This window comes from Ylistrum balloti, unplaced genomic scaffold, assembly GCF_031769215.1.
Source record: "Ylistrum balloti isolate Yb309-2 unplaced genomic scaffold, AGI_CSIRO_Ybal_v1 Utg372500, whole genome shotgun sequence".
Classification (NCBI taxonomy): domain Eukaryota; kingdom Metazoa; phylum Mollusca; class Bivalvia; order Pectinida; family Pectinidae; genus Ylistrum; species Ylistrum balloti.
The window spans coordinates 47052-66694 of NW_026783114.1; the positions used below are offsets into that span (position 1 = coordinate 47052).

Here is a 19643-nt window from a genome sequence, read left to right on the forward strand (position 1 = left end):
CTTGTTGCTGTCTGTACTGTCTTCAGTCTGCGTAGATTTTATTCATTCCACGTAAAAGAGTTTACTAGGGCCGTATAATGTTTTTTCTCATTTGCTTATATTATTGTTTCTGAGCCCCATGTATTGTTTTTAAGCTCCAAGTATTGTTTTCTTAGATCCTTGTGATGTTTTCTGAGCTCCAGCCGTTGTGCTTTTGCTTCGTGGTGTGTTGTTTTTTCTGAACTGTTTGTAATGCATCACTGTTTTGTCAATAATTGTATCATGGTTTCGTAATATCATATAATGCTCTCTCGTGGATTCATCTTGGGATATTTTCTCAGTTGGCATTTTATTTTTGAGGTTCATAGTTTGATATGTTTGTAACCTGGACGAGCGCGACTCGCAAAGAATGGCTAAAACAACCAAAATACAATATATACAAGTTTATTACACTATATACACATAACAAGATATATCTCCTACCCTAATTCAGCACACTTCACTCCATCACTCATAACCACACTTACACTATAATTATAGAAATATATATTAAAGTCTATACAGCCAAGCATCTATACGTGTCTCTGGTAAAGACTCTGAAAAACGTCTCTGGATGACCTGCTTATAAAACGTTACATCAGTCAGCAAATGTTCACCGGATTGAACAAATGTCCTCCCTGCTAACAGATCCAAAGACGCACCAAGTACTGTCCACAAAGGACATCTCAATAATTGTCCACACAGGACAACTCATGAGTGCCCACACAGGATATCATCATAATGGTCCACACAGGACATCTTAGGACTGCCCACACAGGACATCTTTATAATTGTCCACACAGGACAGCATATACAGTAGATAGGTCTGTCTACCTCCAGACTGTATACCGCAACAGTCCACACCAGACCTCATATGTTTACAGGACTGCCCACACAGGACATGGTATCAGGCTACACTGCCTTGCCCACACAGTACGTTAGCAACAGCTATCTTGGCCCACATAGGACACAAACATGTACCATCTCTGTACCAGTAGTATCATCATCGTCCTCACTAACATCATCGGGTAATTACATAATATAACCATGTCTAACCCAATATCCCATTCCTAATACTACGCTATACATATATTCATTTAGTATCTCATCGGCTGTTATAAGCATATACATGTATCTCTTTATATTCGGCCCAAATACCAAACACAACAGATTCCGGGTAAACATTGGAATAAAAGGGTGTTATAAAGGTTTACAAACTTACTGTATTTTGCGCTGGCTACCCCATACAAGCAATTATCGACCTGCCGAAATCTACACCGCTGCTCTCGCTTACATGTACATTTCCTTTCTCACGAGACTAAATTCAAATATAAAGAACTCGGATCCGGAGAATCCGTAATTAAATCTTTTACGTGGAATTATTAAGAAAAATAGATAGACAGTATTTAGTTTAGATATTATCAAAATTATTTCATTAAATACATGTATGAAATGTTCAGAATAACTGGGATGTTATTTCATACATATAAACAGATAAAATGTACAAAATTATGGTTGAAATAAGACACAATATTGTGACTTAAGACAAAGAAAAAACTGACCAATGGCCAAACGATACGATATAAGCAGACGAAAACTAGACTAAACACTTAGACGCATACAGTATAAACGAAACTAATAAAGACTAATACAATACTGAGACAATTCAATACAAATATCAAAATTATAGATCCTGCCACAATTGCAATTATTATCAAATCCTCGGTAGTATATTGGTAAGGATTTTGATTTTCAATTTTGCCATCTTTGATCTTCATCAACACTAGTTTCTAATCTCGGAAATTTCTTAATTTTTCCTTACTCGTGAAAATGAAAATCTATTCAGTATGATACAAACGGGACACGTGACGCGTTCATTCCGAACATCAATCCAATATACAGTAATGTAGTGGTAAGTACCCCGCCTGTCACGCGGGAGATCGATGTTCAATTTCGTGCATGTGATGATTTTTCTTTTTCAATTTTCCTGTCCGCTATCAAACATCAACACTAGTTTATCATTTCATCATATACGCAGTGTTTCCTAATTGTGGAAATGCAAATGTATTCAGTACTCTAAGAACAAGGCACAGCATATTTCATGTAACCTGTTCATTGTAATTGTTATCAAATCCTCGGTAGTATAGTGGTAAGTATCCCCGTCTGTCACGCGGGAGACCTGGGTGTATTTCCCCGCCGGGGAGGATTTTATTTTTTCACAATTTTCATCTTCCATTATCTTTTATCATTAATCAACATCTGTTTCTTATCTCGGATCAATTACTTATTTTTCTAACTAATGAAAACGCAATTCTATTCAGAACGCTGGGAACGAGGCACAGCATATTTCATGTACCATCTTTGATCTTAATCAACACTAGTTTCTTATCTGGGATCAATTACTTATTTTTCTAACTAATGAAAACGCAATTCTATTCAGAACGCTGGGAACGAGGCACAGCATATTTCATGTAACCTGTTCATTGCAATTATTATCAAATCCTCGGTAGTATAGTGGTAAGGATTTTCATTTTCAATTTTGCCATCTTTGATCTTAATCAACAATAGTTTCTTATCTTGGATCAAATACTTAATTTTTCCTTACTCGTGAAAATGAAAATCTATTCAGTATGATACAAACGGGACACGTGACGCGTTCATTCCTAACATCAATCCAATATACGGTAATGTAGTGGTAAGTACCCCGCCTGTCACGCGGGAGATCGGTGTTCAATTCCATGCAGGTGAGGATGTTTTTCTTTTTCAATTTTCCTGTCCGCTATCAAACATCAACACTAGTTCATCCTAATTGTGGAAATGCAAATGTATTCAGTACTCTAAGAACAAGGCACAGCATATTTCATGTAACCTGTTCATTGTAATTGTTATCAAATCCTCGGTAGTATAGTGGTAAGTATCCCCGCCTGTCACGCGGGAGACCTGGGTGTATTTCCCCGCCGGGGAGGATTTTATTTTTTCACAATTTTCATCTTTCATTATCTTTTATCATTAATCAACATCTGTTTCTTATCTCGGATCAATTACTTATTTTTCTAACTAATGAAAACGCAACTCTATTCAGAACGCTGAGAACGAGGCACGGCATATTTCATGTAACGTGTTCATTGCAATTATTATCAAATCCTCGGTAGTATAGTGGTAAGGATTTTCATTTTCAATTTTGCCATCTTTGATCTTCATCAACACTAGTTTCTTATCTAGGATCAAATACTTAATTTTTCTTACTCGTGAAAATGAAAATCTTTTCAGTATGATACAAACGGGACACGTGACGCGTTCATTCCTAACATCAATCCAATATACAGTAATGTAGTGGTAAGTACCCCGCCTGTCACGCGGGAGATCGATGTTCAATTTCGTGCATGTGATGATTTTTCTTTTTCAATTTTCCTGTCCGCTATCAAACATCAACACTAGTTTATCATCTCATCGTATACGCAGTGTTTCCTAATTGTGGAAATGCAAATGTATTCAGTACTCTAAAAAGAACAAGGCACAGCATATTTCATGTAACCTGTTCATTGTAATTGTTGTCAAATCCTAGGTAGTATAGTGGTAAGTATCCCCGCCTGTCACGCGGTAGACCGGGGTTCAATTCCCCGCCGGGGAGGATTTTATTTTTTCACAATTTTCATCTTTCATTATCTTCTTATCTCGGATCAATTACTTACTTTTCTGACTAATGAAAACGCAACTCTATTCAGAACGCTGAGAACGAGGCACAGTATATTTCATATACCGTGTTCATTGTGTTACAGGGTCGGGTTATGGGCAAAACACCACAACAACACCTTCGTAAGTTTCTCAACCATTAACCTGGCTTTTATTGCAGGCGACAAGAGATTAACTCTGCAATAACAAAGATAAAACAACATAACGATAATGTACATAATAAAGTTGACCATACGACACATTTCACACAGATAAATATACAAGTACAATACACCTATTACGTGATAACTAATACGTCACGGTTACAATACTAGTTTACATGTAGCACTGGCTCAACTAATACGTATCACAGTATAAAAAAACTATAACAGATACAGATATAGTTGATACTGCACTGGATATATAAACGAAAGATATTACATGGAACAATGTGTTCTGACTGACTTATTTCATATACAGGTAAAATATGAACTAGCTCGGTATAGATATACAGTACGTTATACGTTAAGTACGGAAAATGAAAATATAACATACAGATGTACAATTATCTGTATACATACTAAAAATACAATTATCATAAGCTGAATTACCTGTGTATGGCACAGAGTTATAGGGGAAATCTTGTCTGTTGTAAATATGACCGGCATCGTACAGGTGAGCGGGTCTGTTAAGTTACAAATGTACAGATCTAAATTACGGAACTAAATCGGTAGTAACATTATGTGATAATGATATACCTAGACAGGAAATTAGAAATACAGATATTCAAATAATATCATTACTTGAGATTATCGGCACAAGTACAAACTAGTATTACAGAAAAATATTGATAATGAAAGTAATTTAAATCTGACTTCTGATACCAAATATACTTTAGTAATGGATACAAATGCAATCAGTGGAGTTTGCAGGATAATAAAATAGCAAAACTTACAGTTATACATGAGGTTTGCAGATATTCACCCGCACGACTTTACAATTTCTCTGGTCACCTCACTGTCCAGTCAGACAATGACCGGAACAAACAAAAAGCGCGAGATGGACAAGAGCCAATAAAATAAGACACAATATTGTGACTTAAGACAAAGAAAAAACTGACCAATGGCCAAACGATACGATATAAGCAGACGAAAACTAGACTAAACACTTAGACGCATACAGTATAAACGAAACTAATAAAGACTAATACAATACTGAGACAATTCAATACAAATATCAAAATTATAGATCCTGCCACAATTGCAATTATTATCAAATCCTCGGTAGTATATTGGTAAGGATTTTGATTTTCAATTTTGCCATCTTTGATCTTCATCAACACTAGTTTCTAATCTCGGATCAATTTCTTAATTTTTCCTTACTCGTGAAAATGAAAATCTATTCAGTATGATACAAACGGGACACGTGACGCGTTCATTCCGAACATCAATCCAATATACAGTAATGTAGTGGTAAGTACCCCGCCTGTCACGCGGGAGATCGATGTTCAATTCCATGCAGGTGATGATTTTTTTTTTTTTTTTTTTTCAATTTTCCTATCTGCTATCAAACATCAACACTAGTTTATCATCTCATCGTATACGCAGTGTTTCCTAATTGTAGAAATGCAAATGTATTCAGTACTCTAAGAACAAGGCACAGCATATTTCATGTAACCTGTTCATTGTAATTGTTATCAAATCCTCGGTAGTATAGTGGTAAGTATCCCCGCCTGTCACGTGGGAGACCTGGGTGTATTTCCCCGCCGGGGAGGATTTTACTTTTTCACAATTTTCATCTTTCATTATCTTTTATCATTAATCAACATCTGTTTCTTATCTCGGATCAATTACTTATTTTTCTAACTAATGAAAACGCAATTCTATTCAGAACGCTGGGAACGAGGCACAGCATATTTCATGTAACGTGTTCATTGCAATTATTATCAAATCCTCGGTAGTATAGTGGTAAGGATTTTCATTTTCAATTTTGCCATCTTTGATCTTAATCAACACTAGTTTTCAATTATTATCAAATCCTCGGTAGTATAGTGGTAAGGATTTTCAAATCTTTTCTTCATCAACACTATTTTTCTTAATTTTTCTTACTCGTGAAAATGAAAATCTATTCAGTATGATACAAACGGGACACGTGACGCGTTCATTCCTAACATTAATCCAATATACAGTAATGTAGTGGTAAGTACCCCGCCTGTCACGCGGGAGATCGATGTTCAATTTCGTGCATGTGATGATTTTTCTTTTTCAATTTTCCTGTCCGCTATCAAACATCAACACTAGTTTATCATTTCATCATATACGCAGTGTTTCCTAATTGTGGAAATGCAAATGTATTCAGTACTCTAAGAACAAGGCACAGCATATTTCATGTAACCTGTTCATTGTAATTGTTATCAAATCCTCGGTAGTATAGTGGTAAGTATCCCCGTCTGTCACGCGGGAGACCTGGGTGTATTTCCCCGCCGGGGAGGATTTTATTTTTTCACAATTTTCATCTTTCATTATCTTCTTATCTCGGATCAATTACTTACTTTTCTGACTAATGAAAACGCAACTCTATTCAGAACTCAAAATAATCAAAATATCAATGATATAAAATGGTTTAGGGATATACATCAAAGGTAGTACACAAGTAGAGGTAAGACAAAAATGGTACCTCTTTAATGTACACTGGTAGTAGCCATGTCACACTTTATATCAATGTGCAAATATGCACACAAAAATATTGGATTTGGAAAAATAAGCAAAATAGGAAATCCAATTTGGAACACAAATAAACGAAAAAAAAACCATAGAACACTGAACACAGAGTACTGAATATATAAGGATAAATGATGTGTGACACAACTACAATCACAACTGATCACCGTCAAAAATATGATCAAAATTTGTGTAAATAATCTAAGTACATGTCTTGCAGTAGTATTACGAAAATATCAATGATCAGAATCAGAAATTTATTCCAAATAAATTGTCCGTCTGAATTTTAAGTTCATCATGGGCGCCGCCATCTTGGGGAATACATCTGGATCACTGTTGCGTTTGTAAGGAACAGTTCCTGGATTCGGTATCACCCGAACGCTTGAAAGCGCCTGTCCGTTTACCTGTGTCCGTATCGTAGTACTAAGTAATCACTGAGCGCATCGACCTATCGTCACTGGAATGTCACAAATCCTCATGCAGGCGAAATACAGGTGGTGGAATCATTCATAATACGGCTTCACACTGCACTCGTACGGTCCACGATGTAAACCAGAAATGGTTCCTCACTGGGGGGCTCCAATGTTACAGGGTCGGGTTATGGGCAAAACACCACAACAACACCTTCGTAAGTTCTCAACCATTAACCTGGTTTTTATTGCAGGCGACAAGAGATTAACTCTGTGTATGGCACAGAGGTATAGGGGAAATCTTGTCTTGTAAATATGAACGGCATCGTACAGGTGAGCGGGTAGTTATACAGGAGGTTTGCAGATATTCACCCGCACGACTTTACAATTTCTCTGGTCACCTCACTGTCCAGTCAGACAATGACCGGAACAAACAAAAAGCGCGAAATGGACAAGAGCCAATAAAATAAGACACAAGATTGTGACGTAAGACAAAGACAAAACTGACCAATGACCAAACGATACGATATAAGCAGACGAAAACTAGACTAAACACTTAGACGCATACAGTATAAACGAAACTAATAAATAAGACTAATACAATACTGAGACAATTCAATACAAATATTAAAATTATAGATCCTGCCACAAGTGAATGATCAACTTTTATGGGAAATGATAAAATAAGCTATCAGGGGCAAAACTATTTTATATGCTAGTTAAAAACAGAATGGGCTAATTCGAACAAGAAATATTACAGTTACAGTGTGACCTTTTGGCAATCAATGAAAATCAAGAAACAGCTGTTATTTTAGAGGAAAAAGAAATCTAATCTACGAGAGGAGAAAGTACGGGGACTGATGGTCAGAGCAAAAGCTAGGTGGAATATGGAGGGCGAAAAATGTACCAAATGCTTTTGTCATTTAGAAAAAAGAAACTACACTGAAAAAATTTGGAAGATCAAAGAAAGTCTTTGTTTCATTTTTATCTGGAACGATAAAAGAGATCAAACTAAGCGTTCTACTTTAAAAAATAATTATGAAAATGGTGGATTGAAAAAGACAGATATTGAATGTTTCATAAATTCTTTGAAACTAACAAGGGTAAAGAAATTACTCGATCCCCGAAATACCTCTCCCTGGATATTGCTATTGCTAGATGATCTAGAAAGATATGGCATCTTTAATGTTCTTGCATATAACAGATATGACATGATAAAAATAGTAAGAAATCTCAACTCGTTCTAACGAGATGTATTTTTGGCATGGCGTATTCTCAACAGAGAGGAAAACACTGCAGAATATTACTTTTCTCAACCAGTTTCGTTCAACAGTAACATTAAAATAGGAAATGAATTAGTATATTACCAGCTATGGCAAGATAAGGGTATCAATGATATTTCAGATTTTTTCGATAATGAGGGTAAAGGACTAACCTATCAGCAGTTTGGGGAACATTTTGATATTCCACATGTACAAAGAATTGAATTTTATGGTTGGATTTCAGCCATTCAAGGTACATGGAAAAGACTAATTCGCAAACCAACAAATATCTTTTATGCAGAATTTTGTACCCCAATAATTTCTGAAAATGTAAAAGCAATGGAAAAGTGGACACAGGATATTCAAAACTTAGAAATTGACTGGAATAAAATTTATTTCATACCAAGAACATGTACTAATGATGTAATTTTGCAGAATTTTCAATTCAAAATCATTCGTAGAATATTATGTACAAATACATTTCTTTATAAAATCGGTATCAAAGAGAGTAAAAGATGCAGTTTTTGTGATTTTGAGGACGAAGATATTTATATATATACTTTGTGATTGTATTCATGTAAACACCATTTGAAGAGAGTTCTCAACTCGATACAAAATGCAATATTGAATGCACAATTTATCCAATGGACACCATTTTTGGTTGCCCAAATAAATTCAAAATAATTTAATAATTGTTGCCTTTTAATAATAAGACGATATATATATATATATATGTAGATGTAATTCAATTATGCCCTCTATAAGAGGCATCCTTCCATTCATGAAACGATATAAAGAAATCGAGATAATTACTTATAGACAGTTTTCTTTTTTATAACTCATATTTTATTCATTTTTTCAAAGGACATGCGCACATGACAGTATTACATAATGTACAGAAAAAAGATCATTCCTTCCAGTTTTCCAAACATGCATAGACATTTTATATTAATAAGCCACATTCATACTAGTCAGCGTATATATTCCTTGCTTAAATAAGTTTACACGCCGAAGATCATACATGTTTTTATGAATTTAAAGTGAAGTGAATATTCCATAATGTCATGTGTCATGTTATAGGAAGAAAAGAATAGAGATATACGTCGACAGTTAAAAATAGCAGACAGACAAAACAAGACAAGACCAGACAGACAGAGGGAGGGAGATATATTGACAAAACACCAGACAGACAACAAAGACATATACAGCTCCACAATATCTGTCAAATTGCCAGATTTTTCCGATGAAAGGAAGTCCTCCAACTCTTTACCTTTGTGGTACAAATCCAACTCTGCATTAAAATCTTTTAAGATATTATTAGGGTTTCTTTCTTGTGTGACATACGGTGGCGAAAAGGCCAAACGGATATCTTTTCTGTGAAGAAAGAATTGAACAATGTAGCTTCTCCAAATATCACTGACACGCCCATTTACACTGATAGGTAAAGCTAGGTAAGGAAACGCCGGCATTGAATGGTGCATAGGAATAATTAGGCAATACTAATGAGAGATGAGACTTTCTGGTTGCTCTAAAGTCAAAAGGAACGTCACGTGTCAGTCTATAAATAGCATCTATGTCTGGCTGATTATTGGCTAATGATTACACGATGCCAAGAGTCAATGTATCACTTGAATTGCATAGTTTTGGTTTAGTGGTTTCGTTTCTAATATCTTGTAGGGGAAATCCTCTTGGCCAGGTATAAGTTTCCTCCACTCCGAAATATGTATAAGGGTTAAGGAGAATATTTTCCATAAACTGTGACGTAATGGAAATGTATTTCCATTTTGAAATAGTTTAGTTTAATCATTCCATTATTATCGTCATCGAAGTCCCATATTTGTTTAGCTTTGTGATGGATAGCATACATATATCCAATGTTTTTTTCTTCCAAAATGATTATTTGGTATGATCTCTGATAACAAAGGATATAACTTGCTTTGTTCTTTTACCGAAAAATATTTTATTCTGTTTCGGGCCTATCATATCCAAGTCCCTCCAACGGTGTCAAATTGTCAGCTACTATAACTAGGCACCAATTCGACAGCGACGCTATGGTTTTAACAGCTTTTGACGGGGAATGTATTGTCGTGACAACAGCCCAGTTATTGCACTCTGGTATTTTGTCTAACATTGCCAAATATTTATACTTATTCGTTATCGACGTTGGTAAAAGTGTTATTACGATACCACCCGAAAACAACGACCCAGTTACAGAACCAATGGGCCCAACATTTGAGAAGGTTATAGGTGTGTTATATTTATAGAGTTGCTTCATCATATCCATGGATGATTTGTGGTTTAGGATATACCTTGTACAAAATCCTGGCTTTATGTTCAACAGTATCGCTGCTTCATGACCTCGGCCCATATGAAAAATTATTTTGTCATCTGCAACGTAACCAATATCATTGTAAATAGACAACCAAGATACTAAAGACGTATCAGCAAAGTTAGTATCAATCAAGTCAATGCTAGCGTTGCATCCTTTCTGATCTGTACAATACTTGCGTTTAACAATTCTATCTATTAATTTTTTACCAACAACTACAACCATTTCGTCTATATAAAACTGTTTTGCACTTAGTTTCTCTTTGGGACCATGTGTCCACCCATAGTATAATGTCTGTGATTTCGTCAAGTCTTTTGAAAATCTGTGGGACACAAAAAAATGTATCATCATCTGATTTTGCAATAAGTGTCACATTCGTGTATTTTTCATGAACGTACTTATACCACACATATAATTTCTCTCCAAATCTTACCGCTCGTCCCTTCACAGTCACGTTTAGAAAAAGACTATCGTTATATTTGCTGTTTTCTAACATTGCAATCTCTGTTTGCTGGTCCAACAGAAATTTATATTTTATTCTGAAAGGAAGTGTATCTCGTAATAGATTTACAGTAGACAGCCATGTCGACCGATGAGCGCTCCTGTATTCAATATGCTTATCTGCTGAAAATATTCCTAATGCGAAAAGTGGTCTTTTATCAATGTTTGATAGCTCTGCAGGTGTTATGCATCTTTGTGTCACTGACATTGTGTTCCATTGAACATATGAATTTGTAAAGTAGACAGCAGTGAAGAAGACATATATTAAAAGTCCCGCAAATAAGATATTTTTCATAAACCTCAGAGGTCTGCCTTTCTCAACCATGATTACTTGCTCCTTGTAAATCAGCAGCTCGTGATGGGATGACTGAACGATAGATATGCACATTTCAATTAATTGGAAGCTGATTTGATACAGCTCTGAGATATAAATGTGTCAATTCATAAAATGATAACTGGCATTATCTCAGTTATCTATACAACACATATAAGAGGCAGCATAACATTTATTTTAACACACACAGACGGCAAATAAATTAAACAACACAACTCGAAGCAATAAAAGAGAAATTTAACAAGGTAAATCATATAACTTATATTGACGGTATGCGGTTTGAAGAAGAGTCTAATTAGGTTAAGATAAACATCTATAAGTTGGAATAAGACTTTTTAGAGTTTTCTAATTTCCCATTTTATTGCGTCCCCCACTGTAGAGTTTGGTCTCTATCACCAATGCAATGATTCTGTTGAACAGGGTGACCTATATTATAAATACTCTCCTCCCCTTGTGGAGTGTGACCTCTATTATAAATACTCTCCTCCCTTGTGGAGTGTGACCTCTATTATAAATACTCTCCTCCCCTTGTGGAGTGTGACCTCTATTATAAATACTCTCCTCCCCTTGTGGAGTGTGACCTCTTTTATAAATACTCTCCTCCCCTTGTGGAGTGTGACCTCTATTATAAATACTCTCCTCCCCTTGTGGAGTGTGACCTCTATTATAAATACTCTCCTCCCCTTGTGGAGTGTGACCTCTATTATAAATACTCTCTTCTTGTGGAGTGTGACCTCTATTATAAATACTCTCCTCCCCTTGTGGAGTGTGACCTCTATTATAAATACTCTCCTCCCCTTGTGGAGTGTGACCTCTATAACCAATAGATCCCTACCGTTCTAGAGTGTGACCGCTATAACAAATAGATCCTTCTCGTCATAGAGTATGGTCCCTATACGAAATAGATCATCCCGCTGTAGAGTATAAATCTAAATTAACGTTTACATGTTTTACTATTAATATAATCCCCACCACTAACTCATAAATGCAACCATAAACTCCTTAACTCCCAGGAATTTTATGGACACTTCACCTGTCATTTTGCTTCAACATGAACTTTCATCCTTTTCAAGTCCAGATTTTAGCAAGCAACCTTCATATATTTAGCAACATGGGAATACAAGCTTTCAAAATCTTTTGAAATCATCTTTCACGAATAATGACGTTACCATAGCTACCAGAATTTTAACCATTTGAAAATAATACATATTTCATATCATTAGCAAATGTTTTCGACGATAGAAGTGAATAACAAAGTACTTCCAAAATTCATAGTATTGTGAACTATTAGAGTGGGAACCTAAGGATATGCATATGCCAGATTTTTTCTGAATTTCCGGGGATTCAACATGGCTGCAAAATAGTGTACACACTGCTTTCTTGCTTTGCATTTTTCAGACAATTTCTGTCATTCCTAGATGTTGAAATATGTTCATCAGTAGTTATATTGTTATCTCAGTACCATGAATATGTTTTTATAAATATTTTATTAAAGTGTGAATTCGAGAGATTTTCGCTGTGAAATGTGAACTGAGAAAACTTCACTCGTCTTACTGGATTTACCTGGCCACCTGTACAGTACACCTTGACAATGTTATTGGCTATACCGGGACTGATTATTATTTCTAGAAAGCAAATTAGCTTGTATTCTGTTAACACTAGTGTTTTGAACCAGTGCAATCAACAGGAATGAGTTTGGGGAACAGAACTTCTTTGACGTTATGTGGAGTCAACATCAGGTATAAGTGACGGTTGCTGTTTACTATACCGGCCAACGTCAGCGGTTACCGGCCGGAAATCACCGCTTGGTTTCTTGATGAGAAATGATGGGTTGACATACTCAACATTAACGGAGAAGTCTTCTGGTCGGCGAAATACACCAAGTTGTTCCTGCTCATCAAATTTTTCCTGCAATAGATCTAATTATTCTTTAGAATACTGTGGAATTCTACCCTTCCGTTGGGATGGTTGCACAGTGCCCATATTTACATGGGCATTTACAGGTCCTGCAGCGCCTTTATAGCCAGTAAATGTGGGGTCGAATACTTTTTCAAGCTTGTGTAGAAGCTGTTTAAAATTTAATTTCATCTCATCTGTGAGAGGATTTTGTCAGGGTCAACACGCACATTTTTAGAAAAGCTTGTAACATTGGTTGATTGGAAGGGCTCCTTTTGTACAGGTTGGTTATCATCAGATGCTTCAGGACAGAACGTTATACGTGTCCTACAGAAGTGTTCATTTCGTTTGATAACTTGTGGCTCAGATGTAAAGTTAGGGATGCAAATGTTCCCACAAACACTTGATATGCTAGGAGATGGCCAAGAGCAGGGGTCACTAATGTAATGAGGTTCAATGGAAAGGAAAGGGTATCATCATTTGGGGGGGGGGGGGGGCAATATCCTGAAGGAGTTTGACTTCTATAAACTCGCCGGGCCATACGGTAATCGTGTGAACGGCGTACACTATTCCGATATTGTTAAGAGGATTGTAAACCGTATGTATACACAGCTTACCAGCTAATACAACTTCGTGACGTGCAGGTTGAATAGAGACGTCAATCTTTTCCATGAACGGAATGCCAGCTAAAATGTCAGTGTCAATATTGTCAACAACTAGACCTTCAAAGTACAAGTCATACCCATTGTGATGGAAAGTAATATGGGTCTCACAGACAACATGTAAAGGGGACATCCCATCTGCCTGATGTGCAGATTGTGCGGTCTTTCTTACATGTGCGCCTTATCTGGTCGCGACGTTGGAATGAATCATATTACCGGTTGATCCACTATCGATAGTTAAGCGTATTTATGGTGATCATAGAAGACATCAACGTATGGCGATTGTCGGATTTGTACCCTACGTGCTCATGGTGTGTCAGATTGTCCTGGAGATGTTGATGATTACTATCAACGTCATCGTCATCATCACTGGAAAGGTCACCTGTCCCCAGAATACATCGTGCTTTTAAAAAATAGCGACGATCCTGAACTTGTAAATATGAACACTTACTGAGGAAATGGCCATAAGGACGATTAGCTTCCTTGCATATTGGGTATACATTGACAGAGAAAGAAGGAGTAGAACGTGTTGGAAGTTTATATTTCACAGGAGATCTACTATTTGTGTTTTAGCGTCATCGCATGAGCGGATTCCATCGAGGAGAGAACCAAGTGCTTGTGAGATCTCGGGTTTGATTGAAGCGAGTGTGCGGCTGCGTATTTCAGTGCCATATTTCTGTTTGCCAAAGCGGGGTAAGTCGGTGTGAATTAGACGTAACCAGGTTAGAACAGCAATATTCTCTACAGTAGGAGACATTTCCTCTTCTTCAGTTATGTCATTTCCATGGTGAGAGATATCCATATCAGGCCACAATAGATTGTATTCAAAGAAGGCTATTATTCATTGAAACAGGTCTTCAGGGCGTTCATTGGGTTCAAGCTTTACAGCAGCTCAGTCGAGGAAAGTTGATTGAAAGCTAAAATGGAGGCGAAAAATTTGCCAAATAGAGTTCAATGAAATTTAGTTTATGACGATAGTACTTCTGGAAATGATAGGACAGTAATTGGCTATCTGTCCAAGCATTAACTCTAACATGTTAACTTTCTGCTCACTAGTGCGGCGTCCTTAGATTTTTTCCCCCAAGAAGCGCCTTCAACGATTAACGGAGCAAAGTTAGGGTCTAATAAAAGGGTATAGATTAAGATTTGACAGTTTCTACTTTGCCTAAACAACACTGTTTTTGCGCTCTATGAATGTTGTTGGTCATATTTGTTAGGCATATAAGACTTGAGTAAGGCTGCGATCAGGGTAAAAGTTCTTTTACGCTGTGATTTTTGTGTGTATACAATTTACCTGGTTAGATTTATCATCTGTGTACCGATGATTCAGCGTGAGATTGGATCACGCTGCCACCACGCCACTATTAGGGTGACACAAATCACAACACAACCTTTCGTAGTAGTGTAACAACATTTAATGGAGGATACAGTAATTAGTTACCAAACAAAGAAACGGATCCTGACCGCCATCCGGAATATACCATACATTACTGGCGTTGAGTATTAATTTCCATTGGCGCCACAACAATTGGAATTTTTCACTATCCACCGGTCAACTCTGACTAACCATTGAGCTACCGGGAATTGGTAGGATTAAGTTTTCCTAATTTCAATTATATTAGCAATATGCATTTTTGTATGACTTGCATGTTATATCGTACTTGCATTTCTGTCTTTCTGTGATTTAGGAAAATTTACGAAAGTTGATTGTTAGTTCAGTTTTTGAAGTTTTCACGAACCACTTGTTAACTCTTGAGCAACTGGGACGAGAGAGCTATGAGACCCTTCGCCACTTTTGTTATTTTATTTTCGTGTACATTCCATAAATGAGTTGAATTCTAGTATACTCATAATATTTTAAATTAAATGAAGTAAGAGAATACTGTATTTTAAGTTGCTGGTTATTTCTAATACACAGACTACAGCATTTTGAAATATTTCTAAACCGAAATAATAATAATTAATTAATTAATTTGTACTATTGTTATGACATTTCCTGTCACTTCAAACTATTATGTGTAAAACAATATTTTTCCTTTCGTTTTAATGTAAAGATCCTTACATGTACATTGCAAAGAATGAAAACGTCATTTTAGTTTGATCAAATTAGGTAGCAGGAAACAGTTAATTTGCATTTTTCCTGAAATTATTTGTCATGTTTGAGATATACAGGTATAGCAGATTGGTTATGAAAAATACATCATTACATGTATATATATTTATAAACTACATAACAATTACATTAACAGTAGAGAGATGAAATTTGTGTAAAAAAAAATTCCTCTGATTTCTGACATTTGATTGTCATGGTTATCTACTGAAAAATGCTAAAAATGCAAAAATACTGCTAATTCCAACCTAACACTACAACTTTCTAGAAGACATTTAATTCTAAACACCTATCTTACAATCAATAACACTCTCATGGTAACAAAGTACTTACATTTCAGCAAATTCCAACTCGGAAATTCTTCATAACATGACCACATGTAAACACTATGAAAATTTCACTTCCTGTAAAGCTAGTTTTTGGTGCGTAGACACAGATTCGAGACTGCCCAAATAATAATCTCCAACACAAAGCTAAAATAATATCCTGAAAAAAATAAAACCCCACATTGTCCACTTAAACATGACAGGACCAATTTTAGCAAGGATTTTTTTTTTCATTTTTAATAAAAACCTTTATAATAATCTATTGAGCAAAAAAGTCACCCATGGTCACACCGAGAAACTGTGTTCTGCTACCTTAATAGTTTATATACTAAATAAATTGTTGTACAGCCAAGTTATCAGAGCAGCGCTATAGACAGATATAGAAGAACATAACACAGTAAACCGTTCTTGTAACCACTAAACTGTTAAATCTCTATGACATGCTTCTTCAAAGACGATGGTGCAACCTTCGGTATCGACGAAAGCAAAAAAAAAACATCAAAAATAAAAAATAATAATAAAAAAAAACCCACACACAAAAATGCATGATATGTAAAATGAGTCGTTGTAAACATATTCAGGATATCAATTGTTTTATGTTTGTACAATGATGCAATGTATTTTGGTAAATGAGCGTGAGTTTATTGAGGGAATTGTCAAAGAATAAATAAAATGCTTTGAAGTAAGGGGATAAACAGTTATGTACCTAACGTAAATAAGTGACCAGGGCATTGGTATGGAGGAGATTTGTGTGGATATTTTGAAGGTTAAGATTGTAGGACAGAATATATTTAGTGCATATTAGATGGGAATGGGTGAGGACATGAACGTAGGTAAAATGTATACAAGTGTTGTGTATGTATGTTGTTGGCGTATATGTCGCTTGGTATTGGTGCAAAGAGGATTCACATTAATGTATATATGGAATATATAGGTTTAAGTGTTTGTGTGAAAGCTATGTTCTGTCGTTGTATACAATTAATATTTGCGAGAGATGATGAGGGTCCATAAGGAATCATTCAGTGCTGACAAAAACACTTCTTGTCATCAAAATGAATTATTCCATATTAGAGTTGAAGTCATAAGAAGAAACAAATAAGCACTGCAGTGTCTTTAGGAATCTAAAATGAAATTATAAAAAGACACTTGAAAACATGAAACAGAATATTTCCGAACTTATTTAACAAGATGTTTCTACCTTCCGCCGATATTTCTCTCAAAGATATTCAATATATATAGTTTCTCACCAATGTTCCCTCGTAATGTTCGTTCGTAAAGCTATATTTCACATACAAACGGCCTCAGTGCGATGCATAGACTGTCATCAAGTGTGTCCCCTCCATAGACTGTGTAGCAATCAAATAAACTTGCCTGTATGATTATTGGTGGCACGAGTTCATCAGTTGTCCACCTCACATCCCCCGAAACACTTTTGTATGCTCCAACCCACCATTTCACATTTGCAACTACAAGAATTAATGTTATAATGATGAATGAGTAACGTATTAGAAACTTTTGAAACTAAAACATGACAACAACACAATAGAGTGTAAGAAATGGTAAACATTATCATATTCAATTGTAATGGTTCAATCGTGATAATACGTAATCAATATCATTGTATACAGACTACATATATATTCGTCCAGTTGACGTTGTACGGGTCGTTTATTTGGTCCGAATCTGCATATATTTGAATTGTATTTTAAGTATGCCGATAATATCTTAACACTTTTATAGCAATACAATGCACATTAAAAATTAAGCCAAGCAATTTCTCCACTGTTTTAGTCTACATTCGTTCAGTGACGTCTGCAAGGTAGTAGTAGGAGTGCTTAAAGTTATATAAAAGCGAAGACTTCGCCTTTTAGTATACAACCAAGCAATATTTCAAACTGGACTTACTCATAATCGACAACGGACGTCTAGACATGGATAGTGTAGTGAACAGGTTACTTACTACAATTGTGAAATATGGCAGAAAAATAATTTACGAATGTCGCCGAAAACAAATTCGGGTTAAAAGATACCTCAATGGGCACAACAATTGCTTCAAACATATGGTTGCAAAGAAAACGAAATGTGGTGACGGTGGGCAACAAGAAGAAACGTGTTGTGTGGAAGTTGTCAATCATTAATGCAAAATAATGAAATCTGAGTGATAAAACAAGTATTGGAAGACTTAGAGTGTTACGAAACCAATTGAACTGAGTTTGTTTGTTCCTCTAAACAAAAAGACATGAACTAGTAATCGTGAAGTGAACTACCTATTTCTGTGATAGACAATATTGGATCTTGCAGATGGCAACATATTATATATTTACCAAAAAATTTATTGAAACATTTGACAAACATCAATGGCATGTTAAAGGATGATATTTCTAAAATAAGGACTGAAATTTACAAGATAAGTGACACTGCCACAATATGCTAATGTAGCAATAGCCTTCATACAAAATGAAATCGAAAACGACATGCAAAAATTCAATATTCAATAATTGATTTCTTTTTGCAAGATTTGTTTTGGGAGAGGGGGTGGTGGAGGAACAAGATGTACTGGACAAAGAAACCCCATGTTGTTTTAGACACGTGCTTAAGATAAGAAAAAAATGTAATGTTTGCCCTATACCATCGACATGCAGTAGTGACGCAGCCAGAATTGCTAATTTCCTGGGCGTGTTTAAAACGGCCAGTCGTCCATTATACAGCTCACATGTCTCTTTTGCTCTGAATTCCTTTTTGGTATCTCGAAACAGTCCAAAACTCAATCCCTCAATGTCAACAAAGGTTACACTAGATTGTTGGCTCTGAGATACAACTGAAGAATATCATCAGAGTCACGAATGTTGTAAAGAAGGAGATTTTTAAAATCATTTATCAAAGGATCACAAGAATGAAAAACAATCCGAAGTGGACTGAAATTAGATAAACTGTTTTACTTCGGTATGAAACGAGGGAATAACAAAACTAAATACATTTTTTTGAAAAATGCGAAATGAGTGCTAATTAGATTTACATCAAATTATCAATTTTATGTTCTTAACATGTTAACCTGGTTCTTATTAACAAATGTAACCCTTATTATGTTATATGAAATGTGTTACCTCTGTCGATGACACATTTGTGCCCTCCTTCCCTCAAGCTAACACAGGCGGATTCCGGACAACCGTTCAGCTGACATGCTCCAATAAGTGTCTGCAAAGGATAACGGTAATGCTGATATATGTTTAAATTGAATACTCTATGTAATACTAATATATATTGATAATTACACTTCAACACAAGTCGTGCACATAGCATGAAAAAGGCACGTATTTAGCAATATATAAATATATATACATATAACGGGCTTTACACCTAATTTTGCCTATAATTAATGTCAATGCCTGCAATACACTGGCAA

The 19643-nt window shown here is 35.7% G+C and overlaps 1 pseudogene; it reads right to left on the reverse strand.

The window, feature by feature from the left end:
* Positions 1-3791: 3791 nt before the first annotated feature.
* Positions 3792-19435, reverse strand: LOC132564680 (uncharacterized; annotated as a pseudogene).
* Between the last annotated feature and the right edge of the window lie 208 nt (positions 19436-19643).